Below are 17,536 nucleotides of genomic sequence, written 5' to 3'. Positions count from 1 at the left end.
CACCCAGGGATCCCCTTAAGATTTTTTTCTTAAGTAGAATATAACTGAAGAAAAAAGTAATATTTTTCCTCAATATTTTAATAGTTGGAAAGCAGGCAAATTTAGATAATCGAGAAAATTTAAGTAAAGAGTTTAAGATTCTTTTAATTTTCATCTTCCATTGTCCATTGTAGATTTCTTTATCAAATGCCTCTGTCTCAATTAAGCAGTCTCTACCCTTAACTGAATGCTATAGAAGTAATTTTAGGTTTCTGTAATTTTTACTTGAAAGAACAGTTGTAGATACCCATATTAATATCTATCAGTCTACCTATCATCTTTATATAGCTATAAAATTGTTCAACATAACATATAATCAATCTTTACCAGCAAAAATACAAATTATAAAATTATGAAATATGAACTTTATCCACTTACGTATTCTTCATCACCATCCATTTGCTCATTCATTTAGCAAATATCTATGTTCTTAGGAACTTATAATTAACATTTACCAAGCATTTCAGAATGACTTTGAAAGGCAGATCAATGTGGATTTTGGCCTTGTATTTGTGAGTTCCCCTTAGAGACCACTACTTCAAAATTCATACTGGTAATTCCAAATAAGATAGTTGCAGCCATAAATATCACCTAGGTTATACCTGAGAATTGAAACAGATTAAAAATTGACTGAAAAAGAAAGTTAGGGTTTGTTATCTCACGTGATGGTATATTTCTATATTTTTTGCTACATTCAGACATACTATGTTCATTAAAGAGTAAAATCCAGTCTATGACTATATTTCATGTCACTTTTTATATCTGAGCTAATGTACTAGTTAATATGCTCAAATGTGGCTGGTTTGAATTGAGGTATGATATGTATAAAATACACACTAGATTTTGAAAATTAGTACAAAAACAGTATAAAATATTTCTTACTAATTTTTGTACTGATTACATCTTGGAATAATATTTTTGAAATACCTAGTTAAAGAAAATATATGATTAAAATTACTTCATCTGTTTATTTGGCTATTAGAAAATCTTAAATTAAATGTATTTTTACAGGACAGCATGAGTCTAAACATTTTTGCAAACGGTTGCAGGGATGAGTAGGCCTATGAAAATTCTATTTGCCAGATTTCCTTTTCCTTTGTCTACAGTAGAATGCCATGTTTGTTGGGGTCCACATCCATCCTCCCACAATCCTACTCTAGCAGTCCCCCATATTATTAGGTAAAAGAACAGAAGCATCTGCTTGAAGTAAGTACAAATGTTTACTTCTGTGAACATCAAACAAGTAAACATAGGAAGGAGAGGCAGTTATTCCTACTGTTTAGAAAGACTCGCTGATTCATTTTTAATTGACTTATGCTTGCTTTGTCTTGCTAGATCCATTTCATTTCAATACATTTGAGGTCTGTGGCTATTCTTGAGGACAACTCAGTCTCTAAGGGCTATCACATTTCACTAAAGTCAGTAAATCTTGGGTAAGGTATGTTGGTCTACATAACCTTCATAATAAAAATCTTAGGCCATAGAGCTCTAGAGAGGAGAATCTTCTTTTTTTTAAATTTCAGTTGCTTTTATTTTTTTTTAATTTTTATTTATTTATTCAGAGACACAGAGAGAGAGAGAGAGAGAGGCAGAGACACAGGCAGAGGGAGAAGCAGGCACCATGCAGAGAGCCTGACATGGGACTTGATCCTGGGTCTCCAGGATCAGGCTCTGGGCCGCAGGCGGCGCTAAACTGCTGTGCCACTGGGGCTGCCCTTAATCATCTTCAACATCTGCTGGTCATTTGTAAACTTTAAAAATACTGGCTAACAGGTATATGTGGTTTCAATATATGCCAGAAGCAATTTTTATCACTATATATATATATATATATATATATATATATATATATATATAATATATCTCATTTAATTATCTGCCAGACACTATGATGCAAGTGTTATTATTATCCCTATTTTATAAATGAGGAAATGGAGACAATGGAAGTTAATGATTACTAAGTGGAAGAGCTAGCATCAAGCCCAGGCAGCCTACTTCCAGAGTCTATATGCTAATCTGTGCTATCCTGCTTTATCCTAATTAGTAAATTACCTACTTTTTTTTTAAAGATCTTATTCATTTATTTGAGAGAGAGAGAGAAAGAGAGAGAGAGAGAGAGCAGAAGCAGGGGGGAGGGGAAAAGAGAGAGGGAGAAGCCGACTCCCCACGAGCAGGGAACCCGATGCAGGGCTCGATCCTAGGACCCTGAGACCATGACTTGAGCCCACCTAACGGACTGAGGGACTGAGGGGCCCCAGGTTACCTACTCTTTGTAGGTTTTTTCTTCAAAAATATTTCCATTTATTACCAGTTTCCATTTCCCATGAAAAATAATAGGACCAATCAGAAGAACAGTATAGGAGATTAAATGAATTTAAGTAGTTAAGTTTTGAAAGAGAAGCAAATATTAAATTATTTTTGTTTTGTTTCATCTGCATCTATACTTTGTGAGTTATATATATTCTTATTGATTTCAGTTTGAATTCAGATTTACCTAGTCTTCACTTAAAGTAATGGTAAATCTGTTGAGGAATTCTTGGGCATTGCCAGTGGCTGGTATTTGCATCTTTCTCTGGGTCTCTGATCTTTCAGATCAAAAGACAGAACAGAACTTAGTACTGGAAAGACAGATTCATTAGGCCCAGTCTCTGCCAAGCCCAAACACACCAGTGGCAGTGATATACCAAGAGTCTCATCTAAACTGCTAAGGTGTCTCAGAGTTGAAAAGACCAAAAGGGAAGGAAAATGGCAGGATATTCTGAGTATGCACAGGAGATGGAGGCTTCTCAGGGAGAATCAGGTTCCAGCTCTTCTTAAAGATATGTGTACCATATTTGCAGTAATCTCTCACATAGTACTCATTTGATTAACTTGTCTTGCTTACTTTGAGCCAGTTCTTCTATTCTAATTACTTTGACATAGTTGACACTCAAAATGTGCATTAGATTAGCTGTATCTTTGAGTAGAGATTTGCCCTTACTTTCATAAAATGTAGCTCAAAGTTTATTGGAGGCTTTGAGTAGCCTAAGAACTTTTTTGCACAGAAAATGGTCCTTAGGGCAGCCCTGGTGGCTCAGTGGTTTAGCGCCGCCTTTGGCCCAGGGTGTGATCCTGGAGACCCAGGATTGAGTCCCACGTCAGGCTCCCTGCATGGAGCCTGCTTCTCCCTCTGCCTGTGTCTCTGCCTCTCTCTCTCTCTCTCTCTCTCTGTCATGAGTAAATAAATAAAATCTTAAAAAAATAAAATGGTCCTTAATTTTTCTGATCTAATTCTGGAAATAATTTGCTGTGTATTTTCTCCCATTGTTCTGACAATATATACAAAAATGGTGCAGAATTTAACAGATGAAGGGATTTAATGTATGGTCTATCTCCTTAATGTTTCTGTGCTTTGAAATGTCTTAACATTACATTTGCTTCTGATTCTGAAGTGTGATGTGTATGAAATATTAATTAAATGAAACAGCCCTCTCATTTGACTTTCTTTCTCTTGTATGTGTTTGAAGAATGTAAAGGCAAGAGAGCTTAAAATATATACTATTCTGAGATTTGGTTGTTATATTGGTAATGAAAATCAGCCTGTGGGCTTCCATATTTATCAGAGAATGGAAGGTCTAATTGCCAAGTTAATTTCCCTGATGATTTGAATGATGCTTCAGGTTTTATAACGTTTTTACTGATTTGCTCCTATTCCAGGGGTTCAAATTGTTCTCTCAGGTTATCTTTTCTATTCAGTGTAGTCCCCACTAAATACATTTGGGAGTCTGTACTTTACCAGGGAGCTTTAATCTCTCCATACTATGCACCTTCAAAACATGATTAGAGAACAAACTTTGTTCACAGAAAATGGAAAGCTTTCAGGCTGTAAAATGGATATGCTATATCATCATTCCACTGAATTCTGAGACTTCAAATCTCTGCTCAAACAGGCAAGCACATACCAAAATATAGAATTGAAATTATTGCATTTTTTTTCTTGTTTCCCTCCCTACTGAATACATCCACATCACTTCTTTGTTTCAAATCTTAAACTATTTGCCCACTGCACCTTGAAATAATCTAATCCTTTACAGTGACCTGCAAGGCACTGTATAATCTGGCCCCCCATCTGCCACTTAGAACTTAACCTTTGTGCTTTCCCCGTCATTCACTCTGCTCAACGCACTGGTCTCCCTTTCTATTTACAAACATGCTGAGCTTTTTCTTGACTCAGGGTCTTGGCATTGGTTATTTCTACTGCACAAAATATTTTCCCCTAAGTCTTTTAATGACCAAGTCCTTCTTACCATTCAGATTTCAGTTCAAATATCATTTTCTCAGGGAAGTTTTATTTCTCTACTCACTGTAAAGTAACTTCCCTCCCTACTTTAGATCACTTTGCCATTTGAAATGATCTTGTTTATTTATTCTCCTCTCCTCACTCTTTTCTCTCTACTGCACAAGGTTCCATAAGGTCAAGGATCTTATAAATTATGTTAATCTTTATGTTTCTAGCTTCTAGAATACTTCCTGGAATGTAATAAGTGTTCAATAAATACTTGAGAATGAATGGATAGAGTGGTTACAAGACAACTTATACTTTACAGAGTGGCTGTGTGGATCAACTTTGAATTTGGGCAAGATTTGTGCAAAGATTATTAAATAGCTTTCATCAAAGGAGACAAAAGGATAAAAATGATTTTTCGAAAGGACTGCATTCATTATGTGAATGAGGAGCTGACAAGAGTGTTCTTGAAGAAACAGTAATTCACAAAACAGTGAATTTTCAAAAAGCAAAAGGAGACTTAACATTAGTTATGTGGTAAGACCTCTGAAAAGATGTGTTGAAGATGAAATGAAATTAGACTAATTGCATGAAGGAGTTTCTTTGTTTGACTGTAATCATTATTTGGAATCCCTTATATTATTTGGAATCTAGTAAGATCTATCTTACTAGATTTCAGGAATAGAAAGACAATTACTTGGGCACAAATGCATTTTATTCCTTTCTTACTGCAGAGCTTTAGTGCTTTTGGTTTGATAAATTACCTAAACTACCTGGCTGGCTTGAAGGGAAAGTTATGTTTTTACATTTATATTAAACAAAAAACTTGTGCTTTAAAAATAAATCATCACATCTGATGGTATTGCCTCTCTTTCATTTGTTTGCTATCAAGTGTGAGTTAAAGGTTACGTGCAGAACAATCTCAGGGGTGCAATTTACACTTCCAGGTAGCAGTAAAGCCCTGTAACCAATAACCATCACAAACAGAGGAGCTGTCAGAGACCAAATTCATTGCTCCTATTCCCAAAGTCCTTTTGTTTTTGGAAGACACTGAAATATATTCTTTTTTCTTAGCCTACAAGAATTTCAAAGATGTCCTTTGACCTATCTTTTGGCACTGAACAATAAATATAGGAAAAACCCCAACACCTCCTTAAGATTACATTTTGGAGGAAGGGGAGTGGGCATATGGAAATTATACTGAATGACAATAACTTTATTGTCTTAGAGCTTTTAAATTTTGGTACAGGGCATAGAATAAGGTCATGGATGACTGAGCATAATTTTTGGTGACCGATATCCTCTCATTACAACCTTCCATGGGAAAATAATATAAACCGTGATATACATTAGGTTGTAGTTGTCTGGCCTCATTCATGCTGCCATTCCTGTCTTGGTGCTAGTGTCTCCCAGGGCCTGTTTTACCATGTACATTGTGGTTAATGATGAATCTTTCTTAGCCTTTTCTTCAAAGTTTTACTTTTCCAGTCTTTCCAAGTGACTACAATAATAAATATTCAACTTTGTATCTGTGTGACTTTCAAAATTCCCTTTAATTTTTCTGGACCTAAATATTCTCATTTGTAGGACACTGCCACTGAGGGCATTATCAAGATCTTTCCCAGCTCTAAAATATAAGGACAACATAATCATTGTAGTTTTCCTTATAAAGCAGCACTTTCTGGCAAGATATTAGTAATATAAATATATGTGACCTATATTTTGTGACCCATTTTTCATTCAGAAAGAAGTGGATTAACTATTTTTTAATAACTTGTATGAATAGTCTTTACTAAATTAAAGAAGGCATTCAGGATAAAAACATTCTACTTCGTAGCAAGGATTCTATCTTGAGCACAAGCTGGCTTTTCAGTATGGCAAACAGGAGTAGAGGCAGGGACCAATGTGGGAGACATCTGATTATATTAATTAAGGATGTGAGGTAAACCCTTGGAAAGAACTGGCCCTGAGGACATGCATCAGGGAAATTACTTCTCCCAGAAGCAAACTTTGGCATCAGAGGAAATAACTTATTCTGAAGGCAGTTTGCAAATTTCTCTTTGAACCTATTCCTGATCCATGGACATATATATGTCTGTGTTAAGAATAAAAAAACACTGTAATGAAAAATAGACTTGTTTCATGAAAATACATGACTATTGAGGCATAGGTCCCTCAATTTTCCCCCACCAAGTATCACAAAGAGAGCGGCTTACTTCCTCCCCTCTATTACTACAGCAATAGACTTTGAGGGCTTCATGTATCAATTGTATTTTCTAGCAAGAGATGGCAGAGAAGGATGAATACCAAGTGAGAATAGATTTTTGCCTGGGAATTCCTCAAATACTTGAAGGTGGCTCTGGAAACTTTTCAATGGGTTCAGCCTTGGCAGATAGTCTTCGAGCTAGTGAAATTTCAGTTATTGCAATTAATCAGGCCTCAATAGAACATGGTAGGGGATCAAAATACTAACATACACAGGAAGCCCACTTGCCAAAAATCTGGAGCTATGAATTTAATGTGATCTGGTGTTTGTTCAAAGCTTAGCAATAGATATATAGATGTTTGAAGAAAATCTTTAGATTCACATCATTTAAATATTAAGTTTTCAGCCAACAGAAATTGTTGTTCATTCCTTTTAGCAATAATTGCATAAACTATTGGCCAGAGTAGTATGGCATCTAAAATGTATGAAAGTACTTATGAAATATACATTAGAGCAGATGGCTATGAGGAAAGCCAATTGGACAGAATAAAAAAATACAAATTAAGAAATTCATAGTTAATTAAAGAAGATTAAGGGTGCTTAAAGGGGACATAAAGACCTAGGGACTTTCTCAAACAAAGGATTAGTATGTTGGTGCTATGCCATGCTCCCCTCTCCAATGTGTTGCTAATGAAAGAACAGTGATGTGTAGAACAGATGAAAAGACTTCATTAGAATGCTATCTTCAATAACCCAAATCCCTTGATTCAACATACAGGGATAGAGTGTCATAAATTCTTGTGTAATTTGGTCTGGGTATTCTTCTCTTTTATTCTGTTATATGCATTCGGATCCCATTAACTTTTAAAAGGACTTTCATGCACAGACGATAATAGGCACATTTAGTGGGCACAGTGACTTAGTATACTTTATAGTCTTCATCTGGGAAACGCTGCTTTACAGAATGTTAATTCTCAAGGGCTTTGCCCTTAGCAGGTACTCTTCAATCAATATTTATAGTACGAATGAAGGAGGTTGTTCAGGGAGAAAAACAAACTGTTTCCCCCTAGATTCAAAAGTACTTAACATGTATTTCAAGGGTCATCTGCTAAATCTTATCCATTTCTCAAGATTCATCACAAATTAACATTTATTTTTTATTTTCTTTTAAAGATTTTTACTCATTTATTTGACACACACACACACACAGAGGGCAGGTAGAGGGAGAGGGAGAAACAGGCTTTCCGCCGAGCAGGGAGCCCTATGTGGGGCTTGATCTCAAGACCCTGAGACCATGAAGGAAGCTTAACTGACTGAGCCATCCAGGTTCCCCACAAATTAACATTTATATCATTCATTGTCTATTCATTCATTCATTTATTTATTCATTCAACTAGTCAACATTTATTGAATACCTGTGGGGTACTAGCTATTTTGTTTGATACTGAATAATAAAACATGGTCTTTATGCTTGATGGACTCATGTTTAGAGAGGCAACTGAACATGTAAATAATTTACATAGTATAATGGGGAAATTACTATAATAAAAATATGCACAAATTCTAGGTGAGCATAAAAGAAATTCTCTCTCTCCTTGATTGGGGTGAAAGGGAAGAAAGTTTCATGAAAGGTATCAGAGAGGATAACTTCTAATTTGAATCTGAAATAAAACTATACAAACTATGACCTATAGACTAAATCTATTCATGTCTGCTTTTATAAATAAAGTTTTATTTAAAATGCAGCTATACCCATTCATTTAACGCAATGTCTATGCTTACTTTCATGCTACAATTATGACAGTTACATTATGGCTAGCAAAGCCAAAAATGCTTACTCTCTGGTCCTTTATGGAAAAAGTTTGCTGACATCTGGTCTAAAAAGGGTTGGCTTTCCAGGGTCCAAGGTTAGAAAAAGTAGCATGTCTAGAGGCTTGGGCATATGACAAGAGAACACGAGTGAATAGAATAAATATTAAATGTTTAGGAGAGAGAAAGTAGGTCACTTTGGTTAGAGTAGCAGAGGAATAAAGATAGAAAGGTACTTTGAACCAAAATTATAGAAGATTTTAAAAGTTGGTGTTGCTTCCTAAACTCTAGGGGGAACACAACACTGACTTCGGGGGAATGTTTATAGTTTTCTATCGCTGCTTTTAAGGAAGAAATATCCTACATGAGAGCAATTATAAAAGAGGAGTGATAGAGTCATATTCTGTTGTCCTGGGCTCATCTTTAGAATTATGCATATTTGGAATGCCATATAATGGATATGGACACATAGATGTAGGATTGTCTGCCAACATGGGAGGGGTTTCTTGCCAAGGGAAATCCATTTCAGAAGAAAAGTCTAGCCCAGGATAAAGGAGGCATCATTTAGGCCACTTAAATTGGTCTAGTCTGGGCAAAGTCATCCTTGCAATTTCAAAGAGAACAGCTCAGTTCATCATATGAGGTTTTGGGGCCAAGCCTTGACTAGATGTGAGAATAATAAATGTGAGGATATAGAATTTAGGAGTCCTAGATTTCACCTGTTACTACTTTTCACTTAAGAGATGTAAATGTAACAGTGACAAGGGGTTTTGATTTGCTTCTAATACCCTTCAAACAAATGGTGGCTGAATCTAGAAGAGTGGATTCAAAAGCAGTTAGTATACCAGAATCAGCTGGAGGCCTTCTAAAAAGTATACACTCCTGGGCTATGCCCCAGACCTGATTCAGAATTTCTGGGCATAGACCTTGGAAATCTTTCACTTTAAAAAAAAAACCCTAGATTATTATTATTCAACCATTTTGATACAACATTTGGGAGCCACTGATCGCCAAGACAGCATCCATGCCACATCACATAGGCAACACTTTTGCCTTTTCCACATGACACTAGAGTTTTGCAATGTGTATGCTTAGTGACATGACTAATTCACAGTCTAAGGAAATAGAAGTTTATTTGATAGCCACTATAAGAGCCCCTGGAAGTTTTCTAAATTATTATTTTTTTAAGATTTATTTATTTATTTGTGAAAGAGAAAGAGAGAGAGAGAGAGTAGGATGTGGAGGGGCAGAGGGAGAGTTTGAGATAGTCTTAAACAGACTCCTCAATGAGCATGGAGCCTGACAGGGAGCCCCGGAAGATTTAATTAGGGAGTGATATGAAGTGAGGAGTGATATTTTTAAAGATGACTATTAATATGGTGAAATATTCACCATATGGTATGGATTGGTGAGAACAAATGATTATGCATAAATTCAAGCCATAGAGTTGGAATTTATTTGGACATAATTTTAATTTAAGCTTTTATCCATACAGTATTTCATACACAGATTTCCTAACAGGTGGCTATTAGAGGAAATCAGAATTCTTTTAGGAAACCTCATTGCTACCTATGGAAGACCATGACGCTTCTGGATATAGTGATAGAATTATCTTTCTTATACAACGCCAAAACATGCCCCTGTATTTTCTACTCAGTGATTGTAATTTATACATCCTTAAAACAATACTGAAAGAAATCAGTGTCTTCTATTTTAATTCACTTATTATACTTCTCAATCTTTTTTCAAACTAAAATGCCTTGTTTTTCCAGATAAACCTCAAAGAGCATGGTTTTCAAATCTTATCCCTTGATACATGACTTTTTGAACATACTTTATATCAGTATTTCCCAAAACATGCTGTTTGTGATACCAGTTCTGAGAAGTACATTTTTAAAAAGGGATCACGTGGTCATATTCATCTGTGACAGGCTAACAACCATACTTTCTTAAGGCTTCACTGGACATGCTAGCATAGGTATTTTTCCAAGGGAAACTGGGTTAAAGAACTCTCTTTAAAACAGCACATTTAATCTGGTATTTTTCAAATTTATTTGATCACAGTAGCCTTATTTTCTGTAACATATTAATAATCCATTGAACACATTTTGGGGAGCACTGTTGTATGTTGCCAATATCCCTCTTTAAATGTCAGACAGGGAAAAAAACACAACATTCCAAATGTCACCTTATCTGTGCTGAGTTCAGACTTTCTCTTTCAAAGATGTGAATACCGTGTTCTTCTTCTTCTTTTGAAATGCTCTTCTTCATGCAGTCCATGACCACATCAGCATTTTTCAGTAGTTACAGTATCCTACTGACTCTTGAAATTCTGGTCAACTAATATCATTAAGACTTTTCATATTAAATGCTGTCAAATTAGATCATTCTCAGCCTCCCTACTACTTGATAAAAATAAACAAATATATGAGAAAGTATATACATTCTTACTAAAATTTTTTTATTTTACCTCAGAATTTCATTTCTGGTAAGTGATTTGAAATCCTGATTTGGTAAACTGCTTCTTTTAGGTATATTTCATCTGAAAAATTGTTGGTATGTCTCTTCTATGCTTTAATCTCAGTCTAGGCCTAAAGTTGGAAGTCATGTGGTTTATGATTGGATGTTTGTTTCTCTTAGACCTGGGCTTGGTATTCAATACTCTTTGGCTACAGTTGGTCAACTAGTTGCTCAACTACCTAATCCTAGTTTTTCTACTTGATTCATAGTTTTAGGGCACAAGATGTCCTCAATATCTGGCTGCACTTGGTGCATTACTTTATATCACTCTTAATTCTAGTCTCTAAGGAGAGTGGCTTTTTCTATACTGTATTTCATGTAAGCCTAGCCCTTTGGCCTTCATACCTTTTTGGTATTCCTGACAGAGATTCCAGGGATTATGTCTGGGCCAATAGAAGGAATTAACATTTTGTCTAGCTTTCTTACTGCTTTATGTTTAGTATTTGTAAGGGTGTAAGATGACGAGGTGGAGATAATTTTTCATTTATACTTTTTTACGTTTGACATATGTTAATTTTAAGAAGAGAAAACAGGCACAGTGTTTGTTCAAACTTTAAGTGTGAGTATCTGCTAGTAAGTGTTTTGAATCCACGTTGTATGAGATATGTGTGTTAAATCACTTTGCAAATGAAAGTCACTATGTAATTGAAGACAGTTACTAAATCTAATTTTAAGTAATTACAGAAGTGATAATTCAAATTTCTCTCTCCCTCTGCCCTCAGTAGAGCCAGGAATAGGAAGGATGGGGGATAAAGTTTACTTGTGATGAAACCTTTCTCTCTGGAGACATGGTACAAAACAAGAAGCATTATTGGAATTCTTTCTGACCCCAAGTTTCATATGTGACTCAGGAGTGGATAACGAGCTAAGCTGTTAGTTCTCTTTGTACTTATGGGAACTCTCCCATCTCTGAGCCTTAAAGTTGTGCTTAGTTCTAGGTGAAGGTGACCCCAAACTATTTTTCTTAGGGAAAAATTGCCTTTTAACGTCACTGCTGACCATTCATTATACTTTGGAAAGATACCAATGACCTCCTCTTAAAAGGTATAATATCCATTGCATTGTCAGATGCAGAAGTTATCTTTCCACTGTCATATTATTGATGCATGAATATGATGAGAAGAAAATGCTGATGAAAAATGTTGTTTAAGTTAAAGAAAAATCTATTTAAACTTCTCTATACAGAAGTAAATTATAGGCTTTCAGGCTGACACAGAATCTGTCTATTTATCAGCTTAAACTATAATCCATATGGAAGATGGAAAAAGACCCTTGAGGACTTCAAGTGAAAGTCATCTTTCCATAAGATGATTTCTTAGAATCTTTTCATTAATTCTGTCCCTTAACATTACTAAGGATTTTTCTTTCAGAAGTAGGATTTTTTAAAAGCCAAATGTTACTCTGAGAATCCATATGTATCTGCTGCTTTTAAATTATTGTCCTTGAATATAGAACTGGATATAAATCTCCATAATTAGAATAAATGAATGCCATGTTATTAAATATGGCAGATTTTTAGAGATGGAATTCTGGTAATGTTTTCAGCAATGTTTTATGAGATAATTTACTGACGTGGGTAATTCGTAGCTAGATGGAGAAGGAATAGGAGAGTCGAAAGCCTGAGGGGTAATTGATGTGTTTGACTCCCCAGTCTATACAGGCAAGCTGTGACTTAGCTGGAAGTGGCACTGGACCCAGTGCTTTCCTTCTTATGCTCCAGACATATTCATGTGGAGAATGTGTCCATCCCTCTTTGCCTTCATGCCATTGGAGTCTAGTCTTGCAGAGCAAAGTATACAGATAAAAAATATTTTATCAGAATTTGTTTTTTTTTTTAATTTTTTTTTTAATTTTTATTTATTTATGATAGTCACAGAGAGAGAGAGAGAGAGAGAGGCAGAGACATAGGCAGAGGGAGAAGCAGGCTCCATGCACCGGGAGCCCGATGTGGGATTCGATCCCGGGTCTCCAGGATCGCGCCCTGGGCCAAAGGCAAGCGCCAAACCACTGCGCCACCCAGGGATCCCTTTATCAGAATTTGATTCAGCATTACTGCAACTATAAAATGGAAGGTCAAACTCACTGATTGTGATGAAAGCAGATATAGTAATTATAATTATTTCAAGTGATTTTGTCTCAGAGGAGCATGTTTATGGTAGGTTAAATGTTGCAACAAGCAGAGGCATTGGCTTGATTTTGAAGATTCCATAAATGACCAATCTGATATGATTCATAAAGGAGCAGTATCATACGGTGAGGATGACTTTTCATTAAGGTGAAATGTTAAATGGATCAAGATTAAATATAATTAAGGAAACTGTCCTGCTAATTATCAGCAAGGAGGATCAGGAAGTAATATCCAGGACAAATCTGAAATTAAATGACTTCCTTTTTAAAGATTGAAAACAGATTGTATTACTGATTATCCATAAATAAAATAATATAGAGAGCAAAATTTTCAAAAGGTAGTTTGTTGGAAAAAGCAAGTGTGACAGCGTTATAAAAAGGAGCAGTTGAGATCTCTTCTGTAGCCATTATACTAGTATCTTCCTTAAAATGAAGATAGTTCTCAAATCAGAGATAGACGGAATGTTAAAGTAGTTGTCCTTTAAATGCTTACTGTTCAACAGAAAAAGAGAATTTAAAAGGTAATAGAGACTAGTTTGTGGAGAGCAGAAATCTTAAAGCACATGTAGGAGAAAGAGTTTATCTTCTTTGTTTATATGTTTTCTGGACTTTTCTGTTCTTGACGTAGGTAGTTCCAAATTTAAGTCAGTTTTATTTGTGAGTACTTTTCACAAAGGGGATTTTTATTATATAAAATAGTAATGCAGAAAAATATTTGGAAGTAAGATGTGTGAATTTCAGATAATAAGTTTTCAATTAATTTTGTTATATGTATTTTAATAAATAAATGGATATTCTAATGCAAATATGTTAACTTTCATCAATATATGTTTGTTTGATTCAGTGGTAATCTTCAGTAACCTCTGGTCTATCCAGCTCAGCATGTTGAGGACAGTTGTTTTTTTGTTTTTTTGTTTTTTTTTTTAATGATTTTTTATGTTCTTCAAGATCTGTAGCACAGACTCTAGAGACTATTTACTATCCCTCTAAGACTAGGCATAAAGGTGGTATCCAGTAGATAGCTAGGAGACTGATTCATTAAGAAGAGACTAGTAGAATGCCTCCTTATCATGGTTTTCTCCACATTTGATTAGAATCACTTTAATATTCTCTATCCTTGGGAGAGAAGCAATATGAACATAATTTAGAAAATCATAAAATTTAGAATAGTTCTAATGTGATTTTTGGATTTTGTTTTTGCTTGAGAATAGACTACACAGATGTTGTAGATCCATGCCAACTATTTCTTTCAATTATTCCTTCATTATTTATTCATTCAGTTGATTATCAGCTATTTACTAGGTACCTCTATGTGCTAGGCATGCAACGAACATGTTCTTCAAGTAATGGGTGAATGCAGAACTGCCGCAGAAGAATGTGTGCTCTCTGGAATATTGATGAGGTATCTTAAGAGAACTAAAATTGTAGAGAAGTCTAACACTGGATTGCAGGAGCAAAAGGTAAAGAAATGGTGTCAAGGTAGGTATCTCATGGTCACAAAGCTCACCAACTCATAAAGGGAAGCTTGGTCCCTTTCCACATTTTAGTCATCACATTTTCCAGCTTTCAGACCACCATACATAATTTATTTTGCCTGTAATGCTCATTTCCCTCTTCTCTCAACTCCATGTCATACTTAAATTCTCAATTTATGTTTCACATCTTCAGGGAGACTTTCTTTGGCCTCAGCCTAGAGTAGATTAGGTATTCCTGATATATGGGAATGTCATCATTTATTTCCTTTATCTTTTCAATTTTACTACAGTTAGCTTATTTCTAAATATTTGTTTGATACCTATTTTTCTTTCTTCACTCTCCTTTTTAAAAAGACTGTTTTAACTACAATAGTCCAGATTATGTTACAGTAACAATTCCAGAATCTCAAGGTAATTATACAACAAGGGTTTATTTCTTACTCATGCTTTGTTGTTAGTAAAGGTCAGCAGGGGGTTCAGCTTTACACTGTATTTCAGAGACTCAGAACAATTGAGGCAGACTCCACCATATATTATCGTGAATGTACTAGAACAAATGGATTTTTTTGGAGAGGGAGTGAAATGTGAATGGGATTGAGGAATGTAGTTTTTGTGTCCTGAAGGAAGAAGAACCTGATTGATATTGGTAAGTGAAGGTAATTGTCTTTGAGTTGAAATCCTTAGAAGAAATAGTGGTAAGAAGGAAATGATTAGGACCAAAATTGAGAAAAAGATTTTAGTTACTTTCTTTAGTTTTGGTTGCATTATATCACAATTGCTAAAAGGATTTGGCCCTAGAATTGCTAATTCACTTTTAGTGGTTTTTGAGTGGTTGTTGGGAGTAGAAGAAGGTTAAAGGAAATTGAGAGGCATAATTCCTTTTCTTACAATTTATAGGAAATTCAGTGTGTAAATTTTAAACTGGTAGAGTTTTGCAGGGATTGTTTATGGAAATTTAGGTTAGGTGGGCAATAATAGACAGGTGCTTGTCTACAGACCATTATTGCTCCAAGTAATAACTACAGAGATAAACATTTAGATACTTTTGTAGACATTTGCCAGGGAATGTTATATCTATGAAATCTAATAATTTAAAAATATTTGGAAATTAAAATTATTAAAAATGCAATCGTATTTTGTCTTGCTTTTTATGTTATTTCATTTTTCTAGAAAATCATTGCTATTGTATTCTACAGACATTTCAGTCCATGATAGATTGGAAATTTAAAAAAAGAACAACAGACTGGTCCATTGCCGCAGACCATTTGTGAAGCACTGGTTTGAACACTTCCTAAAAGAAATAGAGGAATGTGATCACTGGAAATTAGCATGTATTGCTATATTAAGATAGCAACTAATATCAGACCACATATATATATACATATTTTTTTTTAACAACTGACTAATCTAGTAATGTGGAGAAGCACATGTAGCATGGATTCTCAATGTTTGGGTTGCTTCAGGATTCCCTGGAGAGATTCTAACTTAGCAGATCAAGGTTGGGGTTCAGAAACCTGTGTTATTGAAAAGCACCTCAGGTGATTCCTAATGCCCATGGTCTGAAGATTGTAATTTGAGAAACATTGATATAGAGGAGTATGGGCAGTTTTCCATACAGGTGGTTTATCACAGCTGAGCCTTATATAAGAATGGCTCATATGTGTGTTTCTGCTATTTGGCAAGAATCTGGATTGAAAAAATTAAATCTTGCTAATTCAGGAGGCAGCCTATAAAATTTGACCTTAAAAGCTTCCTGCTAAATGTACTTTAAAAAAATTAGTTCTGCCATCCAGTGTATTTCTCCTGGCTCTCTGCAATCAATAAATATTCTAAATGTAGGATTTTTATGAAAGTGAGACAGCCTACACAGAAAAATCCCTGTGGAGAACACTGATATGAAGAGTTGCCTGAAGAATAACACAGAGAATGAAAGAATTATTTAAAATATTATTTTAAAGGTCAAATGGACGAATACATACTACTTAACTATTTAAAAATTAGTATACTAATTTTAAGTTTTCTTTGGATGATTTATGATATTTAGTTATCTATTATTTATTCTGTAACATGGTTATGTTGTACAAAAAGTAAGTGGGTTGGTGTCTTTTTTAAAACTATACTTCAAAGTAATGTATTTGATAATAGAAAAATAAGTCATGTATTTTGAAGATTTTAGGTCTTTTAGCTGACCTAGTGACACATGGCAGGGGGTAGGTACTAAATTACTTAGAATTTATGTTATTAATCCCCTGTAAGGATGTTTGAACTAATCTCAAAAGAAAGTATCAGTCACCTTCTTACAACTTAGGCAGTATTAAGTAAGAATCATTGAATAAGATGAAAAGAATATGCTTTGTGCAAAAGAAAATCTTTTGAAAGAAATTCTGAAAAGTTATATAAAAAAGAATAGATTTCCTAGATAGCATAATTTCTTTCAATTTTATATATAAATGTGAAATCAAATAATCCTAAATCCAAGTTAATTTAAGTTTTTAGGGCTACTGTACGTGGGACTATTAACTATACCTTTTTTAGAAGTTGCTCTACTTTATGAATCACATTAGGTATAACACACTAGAATCAATCTCTTAAACATGGGAAAATTTTTTCCTTACATAAATGTGCTGCCTAAATTATGGTGACTCTTGAAGCATTACACATTTTTGACATGGAATCGCAAATGAAAATCTTTTTTTATAAAGATAGAGATTGATTGTTTTTGTACATGAAATCAAAGAATCTTACAGACTGAGGAAATCACTCTACCTTACCTCTCTGTTCCTTATTAAATACATTTAAACATACCAACACAACTATTGGGGTGCCTGGGTGGGTCAGTTGGTTGAGTGGCTGACTCTTGATTTCTGCTCAGGTCATGATTTCGGGGTCCTGGAATTGAGCCCTACATGGACTCCATGCTCAGTGGGCGGTCTGCTTAGGATTCTCTCTCCCTCTCTCTCTGCCTCTTCCCTGCTTCTTCCTCACTTGCACAATGCTCTCTCTAAAATAAATAAATAAATAAATAAATAAATAAATAAATAAATCTAAAAATTTTTTTAAATAGACTAGCACCACCACCAGGAGCCATGACTTGAG

General features: G+C 34.8%; 1 long non-coding RNA gene across 1 annotated transcript in view; it reads left to right on the top strand.

Moving 5' to 3' along the window:
- Positions 1-14,444, top strand: part of LOC140595175 (uncharacterized) — a 127,474-nt gene extending 113,030 nt beyond the window's left edge. The window contains exon 4 of the long non-coding RNA XR_011996593.1: positions 14,285-14,444. This is a non-coding gene — a long non-coding RNA (uncharacterized lncRNA). The remainder of the gene's footprint in view (positions 1-14,284) is intronic.
- The last annotated feature ends 3,092 nt before the right edge of the window (positions 14,445-17,536 follow it).

Source organism: Vulpes vulpes, chromosome 13 (assembly GCF_048418805.1).
Source record: "Vulpes vulpes isolate BD-2025 chromosome 13, VulVul3, whole genome shotgun sequence".
NCBI classification, from domain to species: Eukaryota; Metazoa; Chordata; class Mammalia; order Carnivora; family Canidae; genus Vulpes; species Vulpes vulpes.
This window is presented reverse-complemented; position numbering and strand designations above follow the sequence as displayed.